Source organism: Rhipicephalus sanguineus, chromosome 1 (assembly GCF_013339695.2).
Source record: "Rhipicephalus sanguineus isolate Rsan-2018 chromosome 1, BIME_Rsan_1.4, whole genome shotgun sequence".
Classification (NCBI taxonomy): Eukaryota; Metazoa; Arthropoda; class Arachnida; order Ixodida; family Ixodidae; genus Rhipicephalus; species Rhipicephalus sanguineus.
The window spans coordinates 338,345,218-338,361,269 of record NC_051176.1 but is presented as its reverse complement, the minus strand read 5'-3'; the positions used below and the strand labels follow the sequence as shown (position 1 = coordinate 338,361,269).

Sequence of the window (16,052 nt, the reverse complement as noted above, 5' to 3'; positions counted from 1 at the left end):
GGATGCCATTCTGCCCTTCGTCACCTACGCCTACAATACCGCCGCTCAGAGCACCACTGGTTTTTCTCCCTTTTTCTTATTGTATGGCAGGCACCCCTCGCACACAATCGATACAATCCTTCCATACAAGCCGGATCGGTCTGAGTGTGCGCCGATTTCTGCTACCGCCCGACTTGCTGAAGAGTGTCGCGAACTTGCCAAGACCTTCACTACGCATGACCAAGAGTGACAGAGGAGCATTAGCGGTGACAGAATCACTTCTGAGCCGACGTTCCTCCCTGGAGCGCTCGTATGGCTCTCGATCCCTACCACTGCGCCTGGCCTCTCTTCAAAACTACTGCCCAAATACGAAGGCCCCTACCGTGTCGTTGAACGCACATCCCCTGTAAACTACCTGATCGAACCTATCGATCCATCCTCGGACATGCGCCGTCGAGGGCGCGACATTGTAAACGTGGAGCGCCTCAAGGCGTACCATGACCCTCTCATTGTGACAAGTTGTTAGGTCGCCAGGCGGCTCCCTTTTCGCACCCGGAGTAATTGTAGCGAAGCTTATTGGAACCCTGAAGTGGGTCGTCCTCTCCGGCCCCTTCTAGTGGGTTGCCCTCTTCGGACAGAGCGCAGCTCGCGCAGAGTCGGCCCCGCCTTGACTGTCGCTGTCGCTCATCTTCGCCGAGTGTCCGCCAATAAACATCTTTATAATATATATATATATATATATATATATATATATATATATATATATATATATATATATATATATATATATATATATATATATATATATATATATATATATATATATATATATATATATATCCCGTGCGCGTGGCAGCCCCCCTCACTCGCGCACAAGTTCGTAAGCCACTGATCGACAGAACGAGTACAGAGAGAGAGAAAGAGATAGAGAAAAAAAAGGATAGACAAAAAGAGAAAGGGAGCAATCAATTCTTCGCGATAAAATTTTCTTGGCGCGGCGTGATTCCAACCGACGTACCCACGTTCCGATGGCAAGCTCCTTAACCACTAGGCTATTCAGGCACGCTATCAGAACATAGCATAGCCTTGTATAGTATAGCATAGCAAGGGAGAGGGAAAGAGAAGTGTGGGTGAGAAGGCGCCGATTGCCCCGGCGTGGAATGCAATAACTCGGATGGGCGAGAGAACGGGTACAGAGATAGAGAGAAAAAGGAGAGAGAAAGAAAGAAAATAGAAAGAAAGAAAAGAAAGAAACAGATAGAAAGGAAAGGAAGAAAGACCCAAAAGAGATAGAAAGAACAGAGAGCATGACACGCAGACAAAGAAAGAGAGACAGTCAAAGAAAAAGAGAGAAAGAAATAGATACAAAGAAAAAGGAAAAGAGAGAAAGGAAGCATTGCTCAGCCACCTATTTATGTGGGAGCCACGTATAGTATAGCATAACAAGGTGGTGGGAAAGGGAAGTCAGGATGAAGAGAAGGGAAAGGAGGAAGGGAACGCCATCAGCTCCGCTCTTTCCTCAGTATTCGCACCACTAGTGCGTAGCAGTCCCAGTTTTTTTTTCTTGTCTTATTTGTGCGTTTAGCTTGTGTTATGACTATACTACGATAGGAATGGTGTTGCGCGACTGAACTAAGTATTTACTTCTTGCTCGAGCAACTACCAAAAAGAAAGAAGCCTGCATTTCGGGGGCATGAGTTGAAGTAAGACTTTGTGCACTTTGCTTTTCTGTTTCCATGAATACGTATCCGCATTTTCTTCTTTTTTTTAATAATCCGCAAAATATAGCACAGGTAATAAGCTTAGCCAGCCAGACAATGGTGCTGGCAACATATTAGAGCTATGAAGGTGTTTCACACATGCTTGTTGCAGTAACAGTCTGAAAAAATGCATGTAAACGTTCAGTACGAAGGCTTCTTTGTATTTGATTGCTTGCGAGAGAACGGCGTACCAATGCTCCGATTATTCCGTGCGAGAAAAGTATTCTTTTCTTCAAGAAATAATGTGCGCGACCTTCCTTCATTCTATAACACCTTCATCCTATAACAACGCCACACAGAAGACCAAGATACCATATGTATATATAAAAAAAAGGTGACGTTTGCGTAAAAACCACGACAATGTATGTGACGCGCGCCGTCATGATTGGTTTCGATCGCCTGTAGTTCTTCAAAACATGCCTAAATCTAAATAAACGGGTGCTTTTGTGTATTAATTTCTCCCAAGCTATAATAGCCTCCGGCCACTCAGTTTCATGACTTCAGTGTCATGCATAATCCTCTTGTAATAATTTATTACATTCCATTTTCTGTTCTTGCTAGTGGGCAATCGATGAACAAAAGGGCCAGATTTAACTTCCGAAAATAAATATTTCCCTGTACTGTGACAAGAACCGTACAATAGAAGCGCATCTTAAGTACAGCTAAAGCTTAAGGTCTTTTTCACCGCTAATGGGCCTTTGCCGACGATGGTTCACGCTTTGCGGTATCGCAAGGATTTCAAAATCGCCAACACTCCAAGAGGTGGCGAAAATGGTGTGCCCAAAATTCTGCATTCACACCTCGACATTTGATACTTTTGTGTGGGACAACGCCACATGCACTTTGTGATGTGCTTGAACAACAAAGTGGCACCCACGTTGAAATGATTTTGGCGAATTTACGGTACGATGATTACATCTAGCGCAAAACCGACACGTGCATGTACTAACCTATATATTAGAGTGCATACAAGCCTCGGGAGGTGAAATGCTTGTGTATATCGTGTAGGAATACGTACGAGCATTTGAGACTGTGCGAACACAACGGAACAAGCTGCTCTCTGAGGACGTGCACGACGTTAGCACATATGGAAACACGTTGTGGCTAGCAGACGATGCAAGGAGCCATCCACACTATGGGGTTTCGTCCGATGGCCGCTAGGTGCCGACTTTGTTCGATCTCGAGGCCAATACTCTTCTACGTGCGGTGCTCTCACAGCTTCGTGTTGAGACAACACAGGGCACAAAAACCGCTTATCTCCCTGGATCGGCCGTATTCCCTTATACCAACATTTTACAGCTGAGCTGTTAAAGCCGTGCTCAAAAGGGCGAAGCATCGTCCGCAGCCTAGCGAAGGAGGGTGAGGAGGAGAGAAAATAGTGAAGCATAGCAAAGCCATGTGCACTATAGTATAGCAAGTTGTGGGAAAAGAAAGTGAGGGTGAGGAAGATGAAAAAAGGAGCTAGGATTTAACATATTATAGGGGGGTGAGTTGGAGGCTGGAGACATGCAGATGATCAAGTGGAGAGGAGGCTCTTTCGGTGCTAAACCATGCCCATGTTTGCCTAGATTTGCATGACTTTGCATTTCATCGCTGAGGCTTCCCCTCAGCTCCGCTGTACATTTTCCTTTACGACGCTAAGGCATTTAAGCCACGCATAAATTGTAGAGTTACGCGATATCATATCCAAAAGAGTTAGCTGCCAGCCTTACTTCGTATACCATTGCAATTTGTTGCTATCGCATTCAGTGCTTCGCCCTTGCGACGAAATTGTGATTTTTTTAAGTCTCTGACTTTTTAAAAAAGGCTTCGAATCGTATAGCCTTACGCCAGAGAGGTTTTCAATAATACTGAATAGTTACCGTCGCTTGCAAAGAATTTTTCGCGCGGATTTAGGCTTGCAGCGTGACTTAAGAGGCGTTATTTATTCCTTGTTTGTGGTTGATAATGACAATGAAGCTGATAAGCACACGTTTACGTGCTCATATCACAAGAAAACGACTGTGGCTAATTTGCTGCACTACTCGTATCAACGAGAGTGCGCCAGTATGCAAAAAAAAAAAAAAAAAGCCGAGGACAAGACTAAAAAAACCGAGGAGGCTACCATAAGTAGTTTGAGCTATGGCTTCGCAACAAAAGGCGTAATAGATTTTGTGTTCATTTACGTTCCGTGCTCAGTCGCACTGTCGTGGCGTGTTTACTTAATTGTACACAGAAATGTTGAAAAGCTATTCACGCCATCAGGTTTTTTTTGTTTCTGCTCATTATAGATATAGAGAACGTCATTGCGATGGCAAAAATTTCCATGTGGTGCCCTTATAAGTTATGTCAGAATGAACAAAAAAAAGTTTTATGCCTCGTCGCACTCTTGCTCCCGTTTGACAGAAATTTCCATATTGCGGTCGTAATAGTTTAGTGCCACACTTGGCGCTGTTTACTGTCCTTGTTTCCGAAAAGGAGAAGTGGCGCCCAATAATGGGAAAACTATGGCTGCTGCGAGAGCGCTTCGAGCACTAAGTTGTGCTGTCGCCTGCCCGCAACTCTAGAAAGGAGCATTTCCTGATGATTTCCATGTATTGCCTGTTTATATAGTATATCGTAGCCTTCGCAGAATGGTTGAGTTCTGCAGCATCCATTCAACACAAGTTTATGCTAGCACCGCTTTAGCGCAACGGTTTAGCGAAAAAAAAAAAAAAAACACGAAGACATTGGTTTTTTTTTTACAGCGAAGCAGTCTAGTGCCAGGATCAAGAAGTATACATGTAGGCAAAGTTTAGGGTGGCAAAAACTCCGACAGAACCGCCATGTTGGTTCGGAGGACGCAGACGACAGGTATGGCAGACACCTTGAATATAATGTTTGAGTTCGTGTCTGTGATCATGTTTGCACGTACTTTGGGAAGAGGCCGCGTCCGTGTCAACGACTTCGACCAATATGGTGCTCACCTGGACAAAGGCACTGACTTCGAGGCACCCTCATTCAGACAGACACGTCGCGCCATCTCGTGGCGTTTTATGAAATGCCAGGTTGGCGGCGTTTTCAAACTTAGGATTGTAAAAAACGTGCGTTACACCGCGTTTTTCGCAGAGCCTTACGTTTTGCTTCTCCATTACTGACCTAGCTCACAGTGGCAGCCACGTGAGCGCGTGCGCGTTAGTACGCGTGCTGCGATTGCCGTAGACGTCTTGAATAAGACGTCATAGTCTTTCTCCAATACGTCTCGTCAACAAATAGTGTTTGTTCATTGTATCGTGATATAAGAGATAGCGCTAGCCACGTGTTGAGTTGCTCTTTGGACTTGCCATGGTTCGGACGACTGTCGTATGTTCCAAAGAGGAGCAGTGGCAGTACGAGGAACGTCGGCTCGCCGAGAAGCGTGAGTGTGCACGTCGCCGTCCAGCCAATGCCACAGACGACAATGGGGCAAGTGAAGCCAAACGCACACACGACGCCTTGCCGTCGGAACGCTTCCGCAGCTTCGCTGGTCTTCCCTCTTCACAAACAGTTGGAAGGGCTGTAAATTGTTTTCCTTAAACACCAGGCATGTAATTTCGCCGTATGTTGCATTGAACGATGAGGGCCATGAAATTCGATCTTTCTGTGATTTTTGAGCAAGAGTGGAGGAGTGGTAAGCGTAAAATCATTTTATATGGTTTTAAGAAAAAAATGCATATTCATGTATCGTGATCATGGCAACAACACGTGTTCGATCACGCGAATACCACGGATGCAAATTCGGAGTCCCCACTCCGCACAATCTCCACCACAGTTTTTTCATTGTGAGAACACCATCCGAATGGAAGCGCTCACTCTCGATTCTAGCAGTAAGGGAGGATACATAACAGTAAAAAAAAAGGAACATGGCTGATCCTTCCATCATAGGAATCGGTATAACACGAAGGTGAAGCTTACTTCACAGAAGTAGTTGATTGTTTATTGCGCATTGATGTATGAGAGCTTGTACAATGTCTATCGGTGTTAGGCATCTATGGCACCGTTTCACGTGCATGTACCCACGTTGACGCCTAGTGGCACATCTCCCTCCCGACGATTAACACCCATGATCATGATTTAACCCTTGTGGTAGCTGAAGTTGTTAACATATGCCTCGACATAACATATGGTGAATCCCGCGCAAAGATGGCATCAACAAGCACATAATAAACACTGGTACTCGATATGCACTCCTTCAAAGCGTCGTCACTTGAGGGGAAAAAAGGCAAGGTATGCGCTCCCCAGCAATAGGGTAACCGGGGCCTGCGTTCATGCATACACTACCACACTGCGCTTCAGGAACGTGGGAGGCAGAGGTTCGTAGCTTGAGCCGTGAACGCGCGAAGGCGTTCCGCTGGCGTGCGTCTCGCTCCACCAAGGTGCGAAATTCGCCCTCAGATGTCGTTGCCTTTCTGCGGCGCTTATCGCAGCAGTTTTATTAGCCGGTGCTTTCGCACTCGAAGCAGTAGGCGGTGGAGAAACACCGTTGCGACGTGTGGAAGCTGCACTACTCTGAAAACGAGCTGTCACACGATGACACGAAGCGAAAGGCAAAGCACGTTACTTAAAGTCTATAGCATCTCCTCGATACCGGCTCGGTCAACGTTTTTTCGCTGGCATGACGCAATACTTCAAATGAAGAGCACCGTGTGAGAGAAAATGTGTTAGAGATATGGAGCGCGTTTGTGGAGCCTCGCACAAGTGCGCCGGTAGCGCACTGGGTGGAACGTCCGTCACTTTTCTTCGCGGACCGAGAGGTCGTGGATTCGATTTCCAGGTGATTCGCATCAAGAAAACCTTTCTTCTATAGTTTTCTTTGTCATCCGTTATCGTACATTTTACCAACGTCATATCCCTGACGGTAATACGTAAGTGAAGTCTTGGTGGAACCCGGCATAAAACACTTCCATGTGAATAAACAACTGAATTCTGAGTTAAATAAAGGCAGTATAGGAAGAAAACAGCTTTCTCAAACGCGTTTTTTTCTTGTGATCACCACAAACGCAATTTTTCTATGTTCAAATTACATAAAATACAAAATATGCCCCTGAAAAATTAAAATGTTCAAAAAAGCGCCTCAGAACAACACTTTTAGGCGCACTCTTTGCAAGATTTTCCACTCTTGCGGCCGCCTGAAATCGGCCTGAGAACTTCAGGTTAGCCGCCCGCAAACGACGTTCCGTTCAAACGAAGTATTATAAGAAGTTCATCTCAGAGCACAGTTGGACCTCTGCTAGTCAGCGTTCGCTGACGACCAAGGTGCCTCGAGCCTTTGCCCTTTACGGACCGCTTATGCCTATTTCGAAAAAAATTTCTTCAAAAACCCCTTGGGCAGTCCTCGTAGAGTCTGTGATCGCCCTCGAAAGTTTGCCTCAGAGTTTCACCACATCCAAGAGGAGTATCTGCTCTTTAAGAATATTTATGGCGAGGAAAACCATACTTTATTGACGAGCACGTGCGTCATAAGCCATTCACACTATGAATTAATATTTTTATGTATATCTCATGTAGAGTTGCTTCTGCCTAATTATTTTTCTTTTACAAGAAACTTCCTGAAATTGCGAATTTCTGCAGAAGTGAGTTCGCGAATTTTCATTGAGAAGTCCCTGTTAAAACTGAAGTGCATTAGGTAATCTCTGAAGAGAAGGTGAAAAGAGTAAGAAAATTATTATAGAGCCGTCAAGGGCACGCTTTTATAGCTCTTCGTTCTCCACATTCAGAAGTCACATTCTGATATGCGAAAAACCAACGTAAGTCACTCTCCTTGTGCCCTCGAGCATGAGTTGTCGCAAGACGCCGCAAGTGGGTTAATGGTTTCTGATTGGCAGAGGCACCACGACGTCGATCATCTTATCACTCACTGAGCCGCAGTATTCGTGTGTAGTGACGATTGCTCGGCCTTGAATATTTTGTAAGGGAGAACACAAACTAATTTGCGTTACTGTCATTTTTATTATGTACCATTGCATAATAACATTCACCTCGTTTTGTCATTTCTTGGAAGTGTGAGCCGGGGTGCCACGGCCCTGGCCCTCTGTGGTCTGGACACATAAGCGCAATGTGATGGTCGTGCGGTGGCCCAGGGCGCGCAAAGGGCCCTAACTCACTCGCCCAATAAACTTTTTCCTTCCTTTCTTCCTTGGAAGTACGTCTTAATGTTCCAATTCCTTTTCTGCAAAACTGTATTTACGTGTAGGCTGCATTGGTTTCCCGGGTGTACCTTGCATTAACATCATTAGAGTACCAGTTTATGCCACTGGTGTCAGATGTGCTTCTTTTCACTGCTTAATCACATAACTCTTGGAAATGTTCTGCCGTAATTTAAGTGAAACATTCTAAAGTAGTTTTACAAGGTCATCTGACTTTCTGGCTCTCTACTTCTCTGATGTTTTATCCGGTCTACAGTATCTTCGCGGTAAAGAGCGCAATGGAAATAAATGAATAATAAACAGTGCTCGAAGCTCAGTAACATTACTGCAACTTCTCTGCCATATATGCCTCCAGAAATCTTCCCAATATCTTCTATGTTTGCATTTTTTTCTTGTAGTAATGCGCTATGTATGAATATTCGAGTAATCAATACTTACTCTACGGAAGGTATTGTTTAAGTTAAAGATATTTTTAGACCAGTGAAATTTGTAAATCTTACAAGTAGAAATCACGAATCTTACAAATTCTCAGGCTGGTCCACATTGAGGCGCAATTTACAACACGTGGTGTAAATTGCGTCCAGAGCGGTGCTATGTAGAAGCGTGTCCCACTCATCCTTGCTGAACTTGGGGTGTCTCGATACGCACTCCAAGAGTACGTACGATAGAGTGGAGATCTGCCCGCAGGACGGGCAGGCATTTTTGCTTTATTTCTCTCGCGTCACTCCCACCGGCTTTTCCATCAAGGTTACGTTTGCATGAGACATGTTACTGATTTCGATTTAGTAAATTTTCTTGGCGGGGCTGGGTTTAAACCCGGGACCTGACGCTCCGAAGGCGAGCGCCTCGCACCAATATTCGCAGAATGCGAATGTATCTGAACCATATGAATGCGTCGTTCCCGGTGTGCAATACAAATGTAATAAGAGAATACTTTCTATGAAAGCTTCGTTGAATTTCGTGGTGGTCGAATAAGAGCCCTCTATAGAATAAGCTGCGAAATCAAAATCGGGGATTGTACGCATAAGGAGAATTTAGATTTCGCGAAAATTGAATACCAAACTCGCGTTTCAGTGGTCGTGGGATGCGCTTTCTGTGATGTCGTTCCAGATGCTGAAGAAAGCTCGAAAGAAGAAGTAAATACAGTTTTACAGAAAAGAGGAAAGAAGCTGGAATGCCGATGCCGTCCGAAAACAACGTTCTGTGAACGCAGCTTTGGACTGGTGGTGGTGCCAAGCCTGAGGGAAGTGCGAAGGTGGGCGGCCTGCCTTGTTTCTCTTTAATTTTCTCTTTCTTTCCTCCTCTCTTTCTTTTTCTTTCTCTGTTGCTCTCTGTCTTTACTATTTCTGACCTTCTATCTATTTCTTTCTCTTTCTCGCTCTTTCCATATTTAATTCTCTCTCTTCCATTTCTTCTTTTCTTTCCTTCTTTCTTTCTGTCTTCCTTTCTTTGTTTCTCTCTATTTCTCGCTTCCACTTTCCCTCTTTCTCTATATTTTTTCTATTTCTTTTCTCTCTATCGCTTTCTCTCTCTCTCTTCTCTCTCTCTCTGTAGTCATTCTCTCGCCCATCGGAGTTATTGCATCCCATGTGCGACAAATCGGCGCACGTGTTCTGGGAGCGAAGCAGAGGACGAAGAGGGCGCGTGCCGGTTCATGACGAAGACAGTTTTCTGTTTCCTCTGCAAGGACTAACGGTAGGCTTAGCTCTTAAAAGACAGGTACGGCCGCAACCAACCATAATACTCTACGTTTACGCAGCACCTAGAAAACTCCCAAAGGATATCCTGCGTGGATTTTCTTTCTAGATTTTCCAATTTTTAGCCAATCTAGCAAAGTTACGTTTCTCTAAAAAGCATATCAACCGAACTTTAATAAACTGCTATTCTCGGATCGAATAACAAGAAATTATATGCTTGCTTACGTGTTTCATTTATGAGTGTAGTGTTAACCTCCGTATAGTGCTTTTCTTGCCGAATCACATCATAGAGGTATGTGAGATTCCTGAAAAAAAAAAAAACATTTTTGAAAATAATGGCTGCTGCACAGTGGTTCCTGAAGGACTTCCAATCCTACTCATGATGCACAAAAGATATTTGGCTGTAAATTGAAATATTGCGCACTCACCCTGGCTTTTTCGGCCCAGTTCCATTGCTGAAGCAATAAGGTGATTATTAGTGAGTGGAAAGCATTGCGTCAGAAGCTTAAGCTTTCATGCACTTTATTATTTACAAAATGGGTGTCTAAGTTATTTCGCATTTCCATAAAAACCAAGCGCGGTGCCTGCTCACCTTCATAGTGATTATTGGATTCGTGATGATATTTCGAATGGAAAAAGAAAGGCAATAGTGGTAGTTGAATAGAGGCAGATTCAGACAGTGCGAGTGTGGTTGTGCAAAAGAGAAACCAATTTTTGTTTGTTAGAAGCGTATGAATCTAGCCCACAATAAAGTCACGGGGGTGTAAGGAGAATTTAAATGATACAAAAGCTAGCTATGGCGCAAGAATACTTCGCAGGACGTGATGTAATAATTTACCAGGCATTATTTCTGCATACATCAATTAACAGACATTGCCTGAGGCGGAACAACTGAATATAACCTCCGGAAAATACATCTGTTGTTGAAAAAAGATAATGCGCATAATCTCAAACGAGCTAAACGGCCATCCCACTGGGCATGTTATAAGGCATCACGGCAGACTCACAATATACACTACATAAAACGGTTTAACACTTTATCGTAAATAGGCACTCAAACGGAAACTCTCAAAACTTGTATTTATTAAAAGAGTCTGTCTGAAGAACAAAGTACTCTTTCCTATATAACCCGCCATCGGATATTTCGTTCTAAATTATAGTTGAAAGCTGATTGTGCCTTGCAAATGGGGAAAAAGTGCCGCCGACTTCTCAATTGATGCCAAGACACCGATATCGGCACACTAAGCATTACACGGTTTGAACTTTTTTCACTTCTTCACCTAAATAAAGTTTTTGCAGTCCAGATCTGTGTCCTAATTATCTCAAATGGGAGCATGCACACAGTTTGTTTTCATGTGTACTATGAAGTTTCTAACGTAACGGCATGAAAGGTTTGCTTGATTGGCTTGATTTGACGGCTAAGGTTCATGTTTCTTTGTTGATTTGTTTGTTTGATTTGACGGCTAAGGTTCATGACTAGTACAGCGAGGCGCAAGGGCCACGTGACTCGTCCTTTTTATAAGCTATTTGATTTCCCGTAATAGGCTTCATTTGAATGTCAGCGCCATGTTATGTTCCTCATTCTCCTATGTCCGAGAAAAGTCGCACTATTGCCGCCATGCAGGTTTATCGTGGCCAAGGCATCGTTTTCAATTGTCTGCAATGTATGAAACTAAAGAAAGAAAAGGAACAAAAGAAAAAAAAGACGTTCACTGCTGTTTTAATTAAAATGTAGAAATGAAATGCAAGCACCTATTGATCGAGTTGCCCAATAATTGAATGAATGAATTCTGCTCTGTACTATGAGGCATTAAACTGCATGCCGCTGCAGCCTCGTTAACAATATTTTCAAGCTGTTTTTTTCTTGATTTTAGATGAAAAAAAATTCGGCATTCGAATAATTAGAAAAAAAATCCCGCACTCTAAGAAAAAAAAGAGTATGCGTGACTCTTTTCGGAGAGTTCTGACTTGCCACGTATAGGACTCTCTTTAAATAGTCACGGTGACTCTCTTGGTGGGTCAGGGTCGGCTCGCTCTAGGAGAGTCCCCTGACCCTCTTGGAAGAGTGGAAAGACTCTCATCCGAAGGATCACGTTACCACTTATAGGGAGTCAGACGACTCTTGCCGGTAACGCTCCTAGGGGGGTCAAGGGACACACACCGAAGCATCAAGCGACTCCACGAGTATTTTAAGCTACTCATTTGATCCTTGCTCTACTTTTGCGCGACTACTGTTGAAAATAGTGGAGTATTCATTTTAAGCAAGTCCAATAATACTTGCCGTTCTGCCCAGCGACTGTAAAAAAAGAATAGTTCAGTTTTAGCATTATTTTAATAAAACTCGTCAAAACAACACATATTTTCCAGCAAAGTTATATAGAAAGCGCGAAAAGATGGTCTGTGATTTCCAATTAAGAAGTTTGGGTATTCCTCATTTACATGCTTCTATGAGTATAGCCAACTAAAATGTGTGACTGTGATGTGCACAGTGTCATATGGTGCTAAATGAACAGTAGAAATCGCCATCATGTATCCATATTTATTCCTTGTGATTAAGAATAAATCAAAAAGTGGTGACGGCTTGAGGCATCAGACTTGTGGCTTGCTAGGTTGTCGCTCCTGTCCAGCGTGAGCACATAAAAAACGGTATCTGAAAAGCAGAACGTGATATTATGATGAGAAAATGAAATTGCAGTAAAGGTTTGCAAAACCTACACAATAAGTGGTTCACACAGACATAATAAAGGCTAACAACAAAATAACAAAGCACATCCTCCGGCAGCCAGGGGCATGCCGTGAGCGGTTATTGACCGCATGTTTTACAAACGTAACCCATCCTTAAATACTCAGATAAACAGATGCGAGTACTAGGTCGAGAACGACACCCAGCGCGTGCGTACGCCGTCTACGTCGAGATCAGACATGTCATATGCTAGAATTAGCGCACATAACTCCCACAATCACGTACACTCACTCGATTCTGTTATAGCGCCCAACGTCATCGCAGTGTATGCAAACCACGAAAACAGCAAACAGAAACGAGGGAAAAGAGTGCACGCCGGCGGCCGCAACAACGCGCGCCGTCGAAATTCTAGAGCTTTTTCACTTTACCGGCGAGGCATGTCTAACTTCAATGACTACCGCGTACGTTCTGGAAGCCACCGTACTATATCTGCACCTCAAACTACCGTCTTTAAGCCAACAAAAACCATTACATATAGTGCGTCTGAGCGTTCTGTACACAGGCTTTTTTTTTTTTTTTTTTTCACGTTCCCACGCGTGGAAGCACGCTGCACAATCAAGGTCGATGGAAATGTTATTATGAAGTAGACTAAAGTGCATCTCAAAACGACATCTTGCATTTTCAGTAGTGCAGACACGACGTGCGATCAGCAAGAAATGACCCTCGATTATTGTTTCCATCGCTCACTTTATGGGAGCTTGTACAGCAACGCGCATAACGGTGGCAACTCGTTAACTGACAGCTTTAGTTGGGCATCTGCAACAGCCCCGCGGATACAGGCTACTGTTGGAAATGGCTGGAAAGTTCCGCAGAGCTGCTGCAGACGCCCAGCTAAAGCTGTATAATTAGTGCCTACGAAAGCAGTACACTCACCGTTAACTGGCGCCCGTTGTCCATATCCGCACCTCCATGAATATTCCGCCCTCCAAGCGTCACTTCGTGCACGGAGCCGGCGTCAACACCACCGAAGACGCGCATGAACATGAAACTGATGAAACTTCAAGACACGCAACCCGGGCTGTCAACGCAACCACGCAACGCATTCCAATAGACGAGGACACTGAGACTGACTGAGACCCTGAGACCCTGAGACGACTGAGAGAGAAGCCAGAAGCGGCGCGCCACCCCGGCGCCAACCCCGTCTCCGTCGGCGAGCAACGCGCCACAACGTATGGCGTATACGGCGGCTCTTTCATGACGGAAGCCATTCGAAACGCGCTTCAGGAGGGTCCAGTGACTCCTTCCCAAATGCGAACTCTTTTTCTCTGCCTGTACCTTCCAAAAGGGGTCAGATGGACACCCGAAGAGAGTCACGGTTCCATGACCCTCTTTTGACTCTCTTTTTTCTTAGAGTGCGGCAACATTTCGCTGTTGAAAACTTTGTCCTCCTTTTGAGAACAAGTCCTAGAACTAATCCATTTCTGGGGCAGTCGGCCAACTCTTAGCTTTCCAGAAGGTTAACAGGTCTCATAGCGAAGCTGAATTAGTCGAAAGCTCAAAGCGCAACGACTATTAATGCAGTAAACTTGCCGGAAATACACGAATTTGAGGTTACTTTTATGACCGCAAACGAAGCCATCACAGGCGACAGTGAAGGAAAAATACCGTATTTCTACACCATATTGTCAAGTAGTTGTGGCATCGAAGAAGGCGCCAGTCAGACTGATAAATACAGAACACTTTATTGGGCGAACGTATGCCCGAAAAAAACAAACAAACATGGTTGATTCCTTCGTCATAGGAATCGGCATAACACGAAAACGTGTCCTTACAGAAGTAGTTGAATGTTTAATGTACATTGATAGAAGAGAGCTTGCACAATGTCTACTGGTGTTTGGCAGCTATAGCACCGTTTAACGTGGATGCAGCCATGTTGACTCTTAATGGTACATCTTTATCCCGACAACTGACGTTCACCAATGATTAAGCAAACCTCTGTCGTTGCTGTAGTAGTTAAATGTGAGAGCCTAATAAGAAAAAGCGGTGTGACAGCCAGAAGAGCGTCGCTGATTGGACGCAGAACTTGGGCTGAGGTCACCATCTCGTGGCATGTTAAAGATGCATTGAACACCACTGCGCAACTAGAGGGAAACGCAACGCGCGTCGTGTCTCCCCTGTAGACCGGCCGTGATTTTTCTCGGAGCGAGCGTAAGCGGGCAACGCGGTGTTACAGTCAGACGAGGCAGGCGCGCGTCGCAACTGTCGCAACCTCTTTGGTCGCACAGCTATTTTTGGTATGGATGGATGCTATGAGCGCGGCCGACGCGTGGGCTACGGTCGCCACCTCGCAGTATGTTAAGGTGTTGACCAAATTACACTTCTATTCGAAACGCGCGGATTGGTGGTGGTGGTAAACATTTTATTCAAGAAACTCACAAGAGCGCTGCTGTGTGCCTGAGTAGCAGTCCCTAGTCCGGGACGCCATTGGAGATGGCCGCTGCCCGGGCGCGCGCCACCAAGGAGCGTTGCGCATCCAAGGTAGAGCAGCCGAGCAGGTACTCCTCCCAAGCCTCTCTAGTTGGGATGGGGAAGAGGGATGAGAAAGAGAGAGAAGTTGTAGGACACGAAGCCACGACGTGAAAGGTGTCGGCGAGGACCTGACAAGTCGGGCACGTGCCAGAGATTTCCGGGATGAAGTGCCGGGCGTCCGCCGGATTAAGGAAAGTATTAGTCTGAAGGCGGCGTAGTATTCGTTCGTCCGCTTTCGCCAGACCGCGAGCAGGGCCAGGGTAAAGTGGGCGCGAAGTGCGATAGTAATCCAGAATATTACGGTGGCGTGTGAGACTCGAGTTTCCAGGATCCGACTCAGGACATGGAAGGGCAGCGGCCCGGAGGACAGAAGCGCGGGCAGCGGCATTCGCCGCCTCGTTGCTGGGAAGTCCTGTGTGGCCTGGAGTCCAGACTATTCTTACGGAGTGAGGGCTAAAGCGCAACAAAATATAAGGGCATTATTTACATGCCATGCTCATGGTGCGTTCACGGATGTTTTGCTAGCTTGATATACAGCAAAATTGGTATTGTATGACATGACCGTGCGACGGACATAAATGACAGATGGTAACATCTGTCATTTATCTTTTCGTCCACTTTACTTTCTTCACATTTATATTCTAAATACTACAGATAACACCCCCTATACTTTCCTTGGCGTTATAGTCTGTCAGTTCTCATTAATATTGTGTCTAACAAAGAAAATGAGCCCTTAAGATTCATCTTCTTTCCTTCATTCACAGCAAGGGTCTCGTTCTGGCAGACTTGATGCCTTCAGGTAGTATGCGAGGGATTATTGGTCAGCTGCCAGCTCGCAAAAAGATCACGTGCTACGTGACGCCAGAAAGGCAGAAAAAGAGTGTTCCACACTCGCCGCCATGGCTGCGATTGGCGCTGACTAACACTCCAAGGTTTAAGTGCACATATATACCCCATAAAGTGGACGGGAGGATGACCGCCGCCGTAGCTCAGTGGTAGAGCATCGGACGCGTTATTCGAAGGTCGCAGGTTCGGTCCCTGCCGGCGGCAGGTTATCTTTTCGTCCACTTTACTTTCTTCACATTTATATTCTAAATACTACAGATAACACCCCCTATACTTTCCTTGGCGTTATAGTCTGTCAGTTCTCATTAATATTGTGTCTAACAAAGAAAACGAGCCCTTAAGATTCATCTTCTTTCCTTCATTCACAGCAAGGGTCTCGTTCTGGCAGACTTGATGCCTTCAGGTAGTATGCGAG

At 45.0% G+C, this 16,052-nt stretch overlaps 1 long non-coding RNA gene across 2 annotated transcripts in view; it reads right to left on the bottom strand.

Annotated features, from left to right (window-relative positions):
• LOC119379594 (uncharacterized) overlaps positions 1-10,195 on the bottom strand; it is a 30,743-nt gene extending 20,548 nt beyond the window's left edge. Inside the window, exons 1-3 of one of the 2 annotated variants that reach the window (XR_007414954.1) lie at positions 10,172-10,195; positions 10,008-10,034; positions 9,805-9,884 (exon numbers count right to left, since the gene is read on the bottom strand). This is a non-coding gene — a long non-coding RNA (uncharacterized LOC119379594). Of the gene's footprint in view, positions 1-9,804; positions 9,885-10,007; positions 10,142-10,171 lie in introns of those variants that run through there. The other variant, XR_007414953.1, reaches the window with a different exon arrangement.
• Positions 10,196-16,052: the final 5,857 nt, after the last annotated feature.